General features: G+C 41.9%; 1 non-coding gene across 1 annotated transcript; it reads right to left on the bottom strand.

The window, feature by feature from the left end:
• Positions 1 to 659: 659 nt before the first annotated feature.
• On the bottom strand, positions 660 to 766 carry LOC136514545 (small nucleolar RNA R71). The gene has a single exon (XR_010773700.1). It is a non-coding gene; the product is annotated as a small nucleolar RNA R71 (small nucleolar RNA).
• Positions 767 to 10,142: the final 9,376 nt, after the last annotated feature.

The following is a 10,142-nucleotide window of genomic DNA, read 5'->3' as shown; positions in this document are numbered from 1 at the left end:
CCAACAAGCATTTCTAGCACCATTGCCGGGGAAGGCATAATTGATTAAAGAATCTAGTAGGACATGTTTATGATAATATGCATGTAAGGTAGCCGTTGTTTATGTAGGCTAACTTTGCTTGTTTTCTCCTGTTGTGCATGAAAACAGGATAGTGTATGACCGGTTACGATCTGTAGAACAACTACATCGAAAATCTGGTGGCACTCCTAATGAAGAAACGGTCCTATGTCGCTTCTTCTTCTACCACTCCACAGATAGATGAACTAGTCACCCCCGCACCATCTGCTACTCCAATCATGACCAAGACACTCCGTGACTACTCCATCCCCGTTGTTGCCAACATGCCCGTTGGGCCGGATGTCAACACCGGCAATGGAAACTTTGAGCTCTGCACCGGCCTCATCATGATGGTGCAGGCAAACCAGTTCTCTGGTTTGTCAAGCGAGGACGTGAACACACATCTCCAACACTTTCTCGAGTTCTGTGACACCATCATCATCAAGGATGTCGCATCGAAGAGCATCAGGCTCCGCTTGTTTCCCTTCTCCCTCTCAAGGAGAGTGAAACAATGGTTCTACAAGGAATAGAAAGCTATCAACTCATGGGACAAGTGTTCCACAGCGTTCCTCGCCAAATTCTTCCACATGGGCAAAACCAATGCCCTAAGGGGATGAATCTCCAACTTCTAGCAGAATGCCACGGAATCCATTCTCGAGGCATGGGAAAGGTTGTAGGACTACATCCAAGCATGCCCGCACCACGAGATTGAAAATTGGTTAGTGCTTCAATATTTTTATGATGGATTAACAAACATGTCTAGGGGGCACATCGACGCTGCTGCTAGAGGCGCTTTCCTTTTCCTTACCATTAAAGGAGCCACGACTCTCATCAATAAAATGGTGTCTAATCAAAGCTAGGGGGAAGAAAGAAAATCACAAAAATGCATGAATACCATGAAGGAGACGGATATGCTTGAATCAAAAATAGATCTTTTGATGAAAAAACTAGAGGATCGAGCCCAAGACAAAGAAGCAATGAAGGGCACCGTCTAGGCCTTGGACTCACACATGACGTGTGAGGTCTATGGGAATGTTGGCCATTCAAGGAATGACTACACCAAAACAAGCGAAGAAGCTGCCTTCATCAACCACGGGTTTCACCAACCACAAGGTAATAATGGGTGGAACAACCAGTCCGCCCGTATGGAAATTTGAATCAACCTTCTTTTAAGGACTTGGTATTAGGCCAAGTTAAAATTAATTAAAATATTACTAAGAAGTTGATGTATAATGATAAAATGCTAGAGAACATAAACTCTAAAATAGAAAGTTTATCCTCCTCAGTGAAAAATCAATTAAGTTTTAACAAAATGATAGAAATTCAAATTTCACAAACAGCTGCCGCTATTCCAATCGATCATTTGGGGAAAACCCTAGGGCAACCCAAGAATTCCCTCAAAATTTTAATGCAGCTGCAGATCAATGGAGGAGAGGTCTTGTCCGATGGACCAAAAATGTCGAACCCTTGCCATAGTTAAATTGGTAGTTATTTTTAAATTCAAAATATTCAAAACAAATATTTCTATGATTAAAATTTTGAATTTTTATGTCAAAATAAAATTCTTCAAAAAATTCTATAAAAATCATTTTTTGAATAAGAATAATTTATTATTACTAGTTATCATTTTTGCAATAATTATAAAAATTAAAAATTCAATAAAAATTTGTTGGAAAATCAAAATCGGGCAGACCATTGGGAACCTGGATGAAACCCCAATGGTCATAAGTTTGAAATGGCCGTTGGCCACTACCTACCAAAGGATAGGCCGAGCGGGCCCACCAGGGGACGGGCGACCCCACGGGTTGGCTAACCCCTGCAGGTGACCGTTGGCACTGCCCTTTGGACAGGAGTTGCGTGACCATTGCCTCTTCTCCCGTCTCTCGGGTTTTCACTCTATAAATATAGGGGTGGCTGGGAGAAGCCCCTCACCTGTAACACCTTTGGTGTTTTGACCTAGAACTAAAACTTGACATGTCATCATATGCATTGCAAAGCATTCATAAAGTAGAAAATTTTGAATGCATTCACTAAATAAGATTTCTTTCATAACTTGTTATTTTATGTGATGTAATGTGATCCAAAACTCTAAATAAAGATCATGACCACAAGGGTCAATTTTCATGTGATCATGTGAGACCATGTGTCAATTGACTCAAATAACCCTAACGGGCCATGTAAATGGTCAAAAATCATAGTTAAGTAAAAAGGTAAACAAATTAAATTTGAATTCAAATTCAAATTATAAAAGTCCCTTATTGCCCCTTCTGTCTATTTCAAAATCCATTTGGAATTTGGGGGTGTGACAAAAAGCAAAGTTGAAGCTTATTTTATAAGGATCAACTTTGGTATTCAAAGTTTTTAAAGTTTACATATAAAATTTGGAGTAATTTTGAAATGATTCAAATGCTCAAATTCACCCCAAATTCAAATTTCAAAATGGAGGCAGAATTTGAAAATGTTTATTTAAGCAAAGTTGTAGAACTTGAAATGTTGAGCAACTTTTATTTTTGGAGATTTTCAACTTCTTTAGAGAATTTGGGAGTAATTTGTAAAATGAACTCAGTGGCAATTATGTAAATATTTCAAAAATCAGTTTACAGCAGGGCGCCACCTCCTGCTCGCCACCGAGCTGCTTGCCGCCGACCGTCTTCACCGCTTCCTCGCACGGTGACACGTTACTATCCCCGTGGCGACCTCGTTCGGGAGCTAGCGAAGCTAGACGCACCCTGCCCTTCTTTAAAGAGGAGCACCCGCCGCCGCCGTCCTCTTCTTTTCTTCTCTACTCTGTTCCGCCACCGCTCAGCTCCGCCGCTCGCCGTAGCCGCCGTCGAACCATTCCTGTCATGCCTACCTACGACAGCATGATCGCCTCGATCTAGCGCTTCTCTTTGGCTTGCTCGCATCACTCAAGTTGGCCGGAATCGCCCAGCGCAACGTATTCTTCCCCATGACCGGCCGGAGCTCCGCCGCGATCATCTCACCGTGGTCAAGCCACTCTGGTGAGCCTCTCGTCGATTCTTTTTGTGGTTTAGCCTCCCCGTGACGTCCTGTTGCTCGTAAGCTTGATCGTTTTCTCAGTCAAAGCCCAGGTACGTTAGAGAGCGCCTCACCACCGTGCCCGCGCCACCATGGCCGCCATGGCCGACGTAGAGCTTCCTCCGGTGCGCCTGCTGCTGTTCTAGGTGTCGGGGTATGTTCGCAGGGTGGTGTTGGTCATGCTGGTGCGGTCCGCTTCACCGGAGCCTCGCCACCGGCGAGTTTGATCGGCCAGAGCCGGCAGCGCCGCCATGTCCTGTGTTTGTGTCACTGACGAACGGGCCCAGGCTATCAGTGAGAGAAGGGAGAGAACAGAGAGATTTTGTATTTTCTAAATTTTGAATAGTGTAGAAACTTTGGAAATTCATAGGAAAATAATTATAGCTCCAAAAATTCTGAAAATTTGTGTGTAGCTTCTTAACATGTTCTATTATGGTTTAAAAATATGAAACATGAAATTTGAATAAATTTTTAATGTTCAAAAATTCAGTCAATTAATTTATAAATGTAATTTCCATAATTTTTGTAGAGCACTGTATAACTCCAAAAATTATGAAATTTATTTTGATACACTAATTTATCATGAGGAAGCTTGCATAAAATTTTGAGCTCAATTGGAATAAGTTGATTTATTTCATAATTTTGAATTAAATAATTAATTCATAAAAGCAAATAGTAACCTTTAATGATTTAGGTTTTGTTTGAAATTTTGGATTGAGTGATGACCTTGGGTCATTAGTTGATAATGATCCTTGGCAAGTGATGTATGTGTTATGAAAAAGATTTAGTTAAGCTTGACTTGCAACTGTACCGCGAAGGAAAGTTGTATTTGAATTGTCAATTTTGCATCCATCATCACGCATCATGTTTCGTATCCCACATCATGTTAAACATGGCATTGTTAATATGTGTAGTGAATGAAGGTGAACACGTGGTAGTTAATCAAGTTGTGGAGGAGATTAATCCACCTGTTGAGGTCGGATCGGATACTTGTGGAACGTCGCAGGAACCTAACCTTTCCGTCAACGAAGGCAAGCCCTGGATGCATTTAACCCTACCTTATGTTTTACAAATTTTATCGCTTTTGCTTTTATATACTGCATTAAGTGATTAGGAGTCAAGTGGAAACCTAATTGGTGCATTACCAACCTTGTATTTTTCATATCTACCTTGATTACCTGTTTTATTCGTAAATGACTAGTTATGCTTAGTCATGCTTAGCCAGGTGATTACCTGTCACCTGCGAGTTTTAAATGGATCTTTGGTTACTTATGTTATCATGAGATATGAGCATGTGAAGTAATAAATCTAGACCGGGAGGGCTCGGTGTGTGAGAGCCACAAGACATGGAGGTCTTGTGAGCGGCTTCTTTCCGCCTGTGTCGATTAAGGTCCGTCCGTTGTTGAATTGCATGAGATGAGACTTTGTAGTACTAACCACATACTCCGGTAAGCCTTAACTTGGCAATTCTATTATGAGAATGGCTAATCGTGCACTGGGAGTGGAGAGATAGCGGGAATAGCATGTACCTACGTGGCAATGGGCCGGATTGGTGGAGTACTATATTCTTGGGTGGCGCGGACCTATTCTTGTTTTAGGAGACCTGAGAGTAGGTTGATATATGTAAGTCAGGGACCTGCATATGTCGTGTGGTCTGGAATCCCTAGCTGGGTTTATAATCGGTTCGAATCATCGTTGCTCCTCGGTTAAGGAGACTCAACTCACTGTTCATCATCGTAGTTAATAACTGAAACTTGAGCTGGATTTGAGAAGGAGTTTGATATGAAGTTCATGATCTCATTATGGATCATGGCGGATTCATATATGGTTCTGATGAAGTTTAAATGTTAAAATACTAAAATTTTGTTAAAGAGCTTTTACGCAAAAGAACTTTGATTATTGCTAAAGCCATACCTTGAATCCCTGAGCCTGCATTCCTGAGTCTTCTCAGTTTTTATTTTGGTTAAGTCTTGTTGAGTACTTTTGTACTCAGGGTTTGTTGACCCTTGTTGCAGGTGAGCCTCATGAGCAGGTCTATTTTGGACCTTGCTGCATGACCATTGTTCAGGTCGATGACGATAAGTAAATGTGTGATCCTTGGGCAGGATGTTTATTTTGTGTGTCATGTTTATGTTAATTATGCCACTCCACTACTACTATGGTTTGTAATAATTATCGAACTTAGTTTGTAAGGTTTGAAACAACTGGTTTGTAAACTATGTTATCATAAGACATTCGCTAATTTACTCTGATGTATATATTTGAATAAATGTTGTAATACTGCAATGACTCTGTAATGTGATCCTGCTCAGAAATCGTGGATGATTCGGGGTTCCCCGAGGACACCCGACAGACTTTTTAAGTTACCCGGAACATATGCATAGTTGTCAATGGTCATTGGACAGTGACAGGTGTATGTGGGTCCTATAACTTAGGAGGTTCTGCCACATCACCCCTCTCACACTCTCATTTTTACTCTCTCACTCACTCACTTGCTGTCAAGTTTCTTTCAAGCATTTTCCAACAAGTTCTAGTGCAAGAAAGCTCTACAAAAATTTCAACATCAAGCTAGTCTTTGGGTTCTCATTTTATATTTTGTGCTAACCCTAACCCACGGCCAAGTTTTTGTTTGTTGTGTGTAGTTTTCCACCATGGGTAGGTTCGGGAAGGCCATCGCCGACGCAGTCAAGAAGATCGTGGGATCAAGCTCCAAGCGCTCCCATGGAAGCTCAAGCACGCGCTACATCGAGCATGAAGAAAGCCCGGTGCATGAAGATGAAGAGACCATGCCAATTGAAGAGCAAGAACAAGAACAAGACCAAGGACAATCGATGGAGGAGGATGACGCACCCCACCTCGACTTGGAAAGAGGACGGGAGATGGAAGCATACAACCTCATCAAGAATCACAAGTTTGACCACACGCCATTGTACGACCCCACGCTTCTCCAAGCAATAGGTATGGATGTTGAATTAGCCTCTATTTGTAAAGCCATTGGTTGGGAGGAAGTCGACCCTATTTGGGAACAAGGTTCTTGTCTCTTAACCATTCAATTTCTATGCTCACTAAAAGAAGTTGACAATGGGATCACCTTCTGCTTGTTTGAAGAAGAACATTTTTGCACTTGGAAAGATCTTGCTCAACACATAGGTTTCCAAAGAAGATGCTTAATTGACCTAGATATCTTAGAGGTTTTAATCACCATAAATTTTGGAATGAAATTTCGGGTCAAACCATAGTTGGAAAATTTGAACCTCGTAACATGGACATCCAACACCCCACTCTTAGGCTCATGCATCATTGGCTCGCCATGACTTTGTTCTCTAGGCAAGATATCTGAGTTGTTCATAATACCGAAATGCAAATACTCTATGCCATGATTAAGAAGATTAAAATTGTTCCTATCAAAGAAATATTCAAGCACTGGTTAGACATGCTCAAGTTGTTCTCTACTTCCATATCATATACATCTCTTGTTACTCATATTGCCAATAGTGTTGGTGCATTGGAAGATTGAGATGTAGATTATATTTCGACTCCATGCATTATTATCGATGAGCATTACTTGCTACATGGATATCACTTGAAACATAATGCAGCTGGACAACTTGTATTTTTCTTCTAGGGGTGTACAAACGAAATCCCGTTACCTCACCCAGATCTTCGTTTGTACAATTCCCCTGCACTAACCTTCCCTCTTGTCCCACAAGAGGAAGCACGTAGAAAATCTATGTCTGGCTAGGTCACAAGGAGCAAAACCCAGGATGAAGCAGGCAGTTCACAATAGCCGCAATTGCTGCCTTTTCTAGCCATGCCCTAGGTATTCCACACGGAGTCATTCCCAACTAGGCAAGTGTCAAGGTTCACACCCATGTACCACCCCAGTTGGGATCATGCTCCACAGACACACGAGGCTAGAGGATCCAAATGGGTAGAGGCCGACGCCATAGCATGGGCGATGCACTCATCCAACTCTAAGGGCCTACCCCCACCTGTGCATCCTCAACAGTCTATCTTAGACTGACAAGGATGGGGGGACATCAACATCCATCTTAGAGGATTAGAAATCCGCACTAGTGAGATCCAAAACACACTTCATGCTCACGTGCAGGATTCGGACCAGTGGCATCAGCAGCAACAACAATAAATGGCGCAATTGAACGCGATGCTGAAGCAACAGCATGACGCACAGTTGGCCTATTAGCGGTCCATGGGATACAACCTCGGACCATAGGTGACGAGCTAGCTTGGGGAGGACCCCACAGAGGTAAGTAGTATCTTTTATTTCCTACATTTTAATTTTTGCATTATTTATTTTCTACATTTATTAAATTATTAGCATTTAAAAAATCAAAAAAATATATAATCCAAAAAATGAAATATAATAAAAACAACAAAAATATTTATTCCACTCCCATATGTGACTTAAGAATGTTTAGTTTCTCCTTTGTTGAAATGATAAATAGTTGCTCTGTCTATAATTCATGTGTGCCTTGGTTGTAACTTAGTATTCCCTAAGATTTAAGTTTGTTGGCTAAAATGTCTCATTCTTAAACTTGAAACTTGTGGGTTGCAAAAGCATGATCCTTTTCTAAGTTGTTGCAAGTTATGATATGTAAATAAAATATGCTATAACTTTATTATACGAGAAACTTGACATCCGGAGTTTTCATTTAAAAATACTAAAATCAAAAGTTCCTCAATGATTATGAACTCCTACCACGGCCATATGACATGATTCAAATGCAAACCTTAGTCATATGCTACTTATATTCACATTGAGTTTTGTCAAATTGTTGTGACCCTTGTTGAGATTCTAGTCATGCACCCATGATCAAGATTCATGTATACCTACAAATAAAATGCTAATTCTTACACAAAGAGTTACGTAAAAACATGCTTTTTCCATCCATCAAATAAATACTCCATTCGTTTATCTTGAGTCTTTCTCTCCAAAGTTTTCATATGCCAAAAAAAGTATGGGGCTATGCTAAAAAAAGAGAGACATATGAATCTCTCAAAATAACAAAAGAAAAAAAAAGAAAAAAGAATGGAACACATGAAGGTTCCAAGTAAAAGAGAGATAGCCCATACTTCCAAGGCAATTATTAAAAAGAGAGAAAGTCATGAACAAAAGGAGTACAAAAAATATTAGGATTAGGAAAATATTCCACACACTTGCACATCTTGATCAAAGTGTATGACTTGCATCTGCTTGGATCCAGTTTTTGACTTAGCAATATATGTGATGTAAGTATGCCTCTCATTCATACCTACCTAAAACTCCAGTCAAAGCCTTTAGAGATAGGATGAAAAGAAGGCAAAACAATGAAATGCCTTGGTAAGGATCATACACATTGAGCGAATCAATTGAATCATTTGAGGAACTTAAATTTTATTTTGCAAAACTCATAAAACCTCTAGATAGAAGGTTGATCAAAGAATGAATAATTGGTAATTCTATTAAAACCGTTCTATCTTGCAACCACCTAAGACTTGGAAAAGCAATAAGCCCCAAAGGGACTAAGTTAAAAGGGTGGATAGAACGCTAAACTTATTTAAATTGAGGAATAATACTTTGTTATAGGCATGGTACTTGTGAATTATATTCGACATAGTAGCAACTCCTGATCAACAACCAATAACTTAGCTATTTGCTCGGGATGAGCAAAGGTTAAGCTTGGGGGATCTTGTTGGCAGTCTTTAACGATCAAATCTGATCGCCAATTAAGACACAAAAAGAGAAGAAATTCGCAATCTGAAACACATATGCATTTACTATTAACCAAGTTCCACATGTATTTAGAGAATATTGTTTTGCATGACATAAACACAAATAAATGGAATAATTCACTAAAAGGTGCTTTTTGACGCTGATTTGCACAAAAGAACAATGGAGACACCCATCAACTCGACTCAACCGGGGTAAAGCACCACCTAGGAGTGATCCATGTCTAGCCCATAGCCCACCACGTGAAGGCGGTGGTGAGGTGGCTTAGTCAGGGGGTGGCTGACCCCGTGGGGCGATTGACCCCCTACCGGCTCCTCTTGTCCACCCCTTTGATAGGCGGTGGCATGAGGACATGCTGAGGTGGTGTAGCTCAGTCCCCACGCCAAGAATAGCCCCTAACACCGCCTAGCTCCCTGTATAAATTGAGGGGCACCCCCCTCTACAACACACACCACATTGAGCAACACCTCTCACACCTCACTCTCTAGTTGTAGCTTTGCTTTTAGTAGTTGTATTAGAGCAAGGCAAAGCTACCTTGGAGAGATTGGCTCCATGGAAGAAGAGACCTTTGGCTATGAATACAAATATGAGTTCTTCCAAAGCTATGCTCTCATATTATAATTATAGTCAAACTTATGAACTAGAGTATAGTTGTTCTGTTATGATCTTGATATATGAACTAGTGCATAGTTTGTGTGTCATGAGAGTAGCATACATGACTTTATGCTAACTACTCATATTAAAGATATGAAGGCACGCCGAATCGGCGGCCTTCTAGGATGTCCACGTAAGTCCTTTTTATTTGATGCGTTAGATCGAAATTCCACGGCTCACATGAAACGTGTCTCAACCGGCCAGGTGAGGCAGTGGCGGGTGACATGCATGGCCGGTGCCTAACGCGTACATTCATGCTGCTGGGGCCGTCCTCGGTTTGCATGCATGCATCACTTGTTGATTTGTGTGCACCCTGGCCCCATCCCGTCCTCATTTCCGGTTCTCATCCCATCCCCATCCCCATCTCCATTTCTGAGCCACCTGCGCGGGCCACAGAGCTCGGCGCGACACGCGACCGCGTCTGCCGACCAACCACTGCGGGCTGCGGAGCATGGCCGGGGGAGACCGACGCGGGAGCCTGCCGTCGTCGTCGGGGTCAGGGTCGGGGAGGCGGAAGCCAGAGCACGAGCGGTGGCCACGGAGCCCGGCGTGGTCGCGCCCACTGTCCGACAGTGGCGGAGGCCATCACCGCAGAAGCAGCTCCTCCTCCTCCTCATCCTTGAGGTCCCTGTTCCGTTCCATCGGGGTGTGGTTCAGCTCG

This window comes from Miscanthus floridulus, chromosome 16, assembly GCF_019320115.1.
Source record: "Miscanthus floridulus cultivar M001 chromosome 16, ASM1932011v1, whole genome shotgun sequence".
NCBI classification, from domain to species: Eukaryota; Viridiplantae; Streptophyta; class Magnoliopsida; order Poales; family Poaceae; genus Miscanthus; species Miscanthus floridulus.
Note: the sequence above shows the minus strand (reverse complement) of the source record. Positions and strands in the feature narration are given on the sequence as shown.